At 34.4% G+C, this 3845-nt stretch overlaps 1 pseudogene; it reads right to left on the reverse strand.

Annotated features, from left to right (window-relative positions):
• Positions 1–589: 589 nt before the first annotated feature.
• On the reverse strand, positions 590–2470 carry LOC143632123 (histone-lysine N-methyltransferase, H3 lysine-9 specific SUVH5-like; annotated as a pseudogene).
• Between the last annotated feature and the right edge of the window lie 1375 nt (positions 2471–3845).

Here is a 3845-nt window from a genome sequence, read left to right on the forward strand (position 1 = left end):
TGAAGTGCTTCTAAAATGCATTGTACTTTGTATGTTTTGACAATAAATGAATATAAGCTTTTTTTTATGTTTGAAATTAGTTTGGTTATCAAATGATATACTTTTTATAAGTATTCAAGATTCGAGTCTATCTTTGAATTCTTCTTATCTGAGCTCGACCAAACTCGGACCTGCTATAGAGAGCTTGCCGAACAATCAAATTGAGCTTGGTTCAACTCATTTCTTGGTCATATTATCAAACCATGATCAATTAAAGGCTTTTTGTGAACAATAAAATAGTAAAAGACAGTTGTTATGAGTTCTCTTGGTGGATTAATGGTATATAAGATTTGGATATTGGAAAGTTTAATCCTGAATTGGAATTTGGAAATCCTAATTGTTGGATGAATGTAATTTTATTGTTTAAAATAGAACATTTTAGAACTTCATGACTTATGTATATTTCAACAATAGATGGCCCATAACTAGCTAAAACAAGAGAACTAAACATGCTAACTGTAGTTCATAAGAAATTCTTAACAACAGACAGGTCGCAAAACTCAAATCCAGATTCAAGCGTTTGAAAGAAGCAGAGATGGTAGAACTGTTATCAGCAGCTAGCATTCAGCATTTGGTGAAGTGCAGGCTGCCCGAGCACTCTATTTAAATGATACTTGAACATAGTCTTGCCATCTTCATTTCTATGTCGTGTATAATGATTCGCAACATACAAACCGTCATACACAAACACCTCATCCTTACCAAATTTAAGGTTCTTATTCACTCGGATCACAGTTCTCTCATCCATACTGTTCTTCAATGCCAGATTACCGCGTTTAAGTTCTTGATCTTCTGGTAGCGATTTAGGCCCTAAGAATTTAAGACCACTATGACCACCATGACCACAGTATATCAACATATCAGCAGATCCGGTCTCATTTGCGTGCCGATGAGAGTCAACGATACTTATTGCCAAGTTTTTTCCTTCAATCTTGGTATAATCAATACCCGATTGAAGTTGGCAATGAAGACCGATCATCTTAAGCTATGCCCGGTATCTGAACTTATTCCCGATTTTTACACCACATATGGGGCCTAAGCTCTTTACAGGCTCCATCCATTTCAGCATTTGTTTCGTTAATTTGACTGCTTCCAAAGGAACCCTCCAATTACCAATCTTTCCCCCCTTTATCTTCATTCAGTTTTCCTACAAAAGTTGGGGTTGGACTTGATCAAAGACATTCATTGCTTCTTTGATCTTCTCACGTTTCTCGTTTTCCTTTCGTGATGCAGTAGTTGTCGTGACTGCTGATTTTTGGGATGATGAGAATACTTACGATGGTGTTGGTGGATAGTTCGAGTGAGGAAAATGGCGAATGGTTACGCAGCAGTGTGGTGATTGTAGTGGTTGCAGGGTGGTTGTAGTGGTTGCGAGTTCTAAGTTGTAAGCCTTCGTATTTATAACATATTTAAATGCTTAAGGGTGTTAACAGCTACATTTTAAAATTTATTCAGTTACTTAACGGATACATTTCAAAATTTGAATTGAATGCTTAAGGGTGTTAACGGATACATTTCAAAATTTATTCAATTTTGTAACGGATACATTTCAAATTAAATTGTATTCAATATATTATCATAAAATCAATAGGATCATATTTTGTATATTTCAAAAAGCTACGCAAGTAGCTAACATATACATTTCAAAAAGTTACGTAAGTAGCTAACATATACATTTCAAAATTTATTCAATTAGCTAACGGATATATTTATCAATCACTCGTTTTCTTTTGAAGAAATTAAGATATTTTAATGAACGTTAAATTCAAGTTTTTATGCTTGGAATATTGGATTTTTATAATCTCAACTTTGACCCATTAGCCGGTGTCAAGCCTAATTTAAAAGATAATTAAAAGAGATGCTACAACAAGGTATCTCCTTATAACCTCTAATTATATGATCTATAACGCTTCTGGTACAATTTGGGCCCGAGTCTGTTATGTTATGTTTTATGCAGAACAAAATCCATGAGGCAAGGGTTAAAACTACATATGAAAAATCATTTTATCGTGGAGAACTCTCAATCAACCGTGGTTTTATAATGTTTTGTTCTTCAAGTTTGTTTAGGCACCGTCCTATATCCGCCGTGGGGGGCTATGCACGATACATAAGTGACATGGATCATCGTGCTTTGGTCCAAACACTTGATTCTTTTGCTTCATTCACGATGTTTGAACATTCTTGTATGTGATTGCATGAACATATAAATAATTATATTTAGCATTTAGTTCACATTCATGTTTGCATTTATATTATCAAGGATTCAAGACAAGTAGTATTGTTTTACAATGTGTGACCATGCATGCACCAACATATTGGTATCGACGACCGTACGTGGATCTAGAAAGGCCACCATTAGCTTTCTACATTTCATTGAAAATGTGACATGATTGCACCTTAACACATCACCTAGTCCTTTCCTCACAGTCATCGCTGCTATGACCTATTTTGAAGCTTGTTCTTTGTCCCTCTTCCCTCAACTTCTGGTTACTCGAAGTGTTACCACCATCTCATACATTGTTAATGTCAGCCATAATTTTGCTAGGAGCTTGAGATCGAGAGATGTCTTTTGATGAAGCCACGAAGAAAGTTGCACACTGGTCGGACAAGGATGTTATGGATTTTTGGTTATTTATTAGATAGGGATATGATGATGACATATAGTACAAACCTCAATAGAAGTTTTAATGCCAATAAATAACTACGGCCGTTCCCAGGTATTTTCACTTATGCAAAATGTAGGTATATGTGATTAATAAAAATAGATTACGAGCTATTAAAGAAATTAAAAATAAATTATATTCTATTGAAAGTTGAAACCATTGATGTAGTTTGTAAAAGAAGAAAGAAAAACGAATCACTGGGTGTATATTATATACTTAGTTATTCATTCCCTTTATGGTCGCGTAGTCCAAACCCTGCAAAGTATCATTGTGTTCCTGAGTTTACTTAACGAAATAAAGGAAAGGAAAGCTTTTCATTTCTTTCTTCTCCTTTCTCTCTTTCTTTTCCTTTCTTCCCAATTCTTTCCATTTTATAAAGAAAGTTTTCTCCTTACTTTTCTTCTTTAATTCTCCGGTTTTCCTTTTTTTCTATATCTTTCTTTTCTTTTCTCTCCTAAAACAAAACTATAACATTTTAGAACTTCATGCATTGTACTTTGTATGTTTTGACAATAAATGAATATTTTTTTTTGATGTGTTAGAATGTTAGTAGTTAATATTCTGGTTGACAAAGTGTTTGTTATAGTGCAGGGACTAAAACTGAACTAATCTTAGTTCAGTTAGGAGTATTATAAGTTTCTGTTGAGTTCTGTCATAGTTGTTAAACTGTAGGGACTATATGTGTAAATGTAATAAGTCAAGTTGTTAGGCGACTTAACGGCTAGATATTGGGGATAAAAGATCTCAATTAGGTTTGTAAACATTCATTCAGTATATTTCAGTTCTTGTAATCTTTTGCTTCAGTTTCAATAATTCGATCAATTCTTTGTTTAATTTAGTATTCAATTCTATACTAATTTCATAAATCATAAAAATTGGTATCAGAGCCTTGTGCTCTTGATTTGTAGTTTTTTGAAGTCTCAATTCCGATTCTGGTTCGTTAATGGCGTCTTCATAGTTTACGTTAGAGAAGTTTGTTGGTCGCAATGACTTCAGCCTTTGGCGAGTCAAGATGTGAGCCCTACTGGTTCACAATGGGGTCGTTGACGCTCTACGTGGTGAAGAATAGTTGCCAGAGGGTTTGAACGAGAAAGAGAAGAAAGAAATCATGGAGAAAGCTCATAGCGAGCTTGTTCTGAGTCT

The sequence above is a fragment of the Bidens hawaiensis genome, unplaced genomic scaffold, assembly GCF_021521415.1.
Source record: "Bidens hawaiensis isolate Kalapana, Puna unplaced genomic scaffold, B.hawaiensis_p1.1 tig00000512_1, whole genome shotgun sequence".
Classification (NCBI taxonomy): domain Eukaryota; kingdom Viridiplantae; phylum Streptophyta; class Magnoliopsida; order Asterales; family Asteraceae; genus Bidens; species Bidens hawaiensis.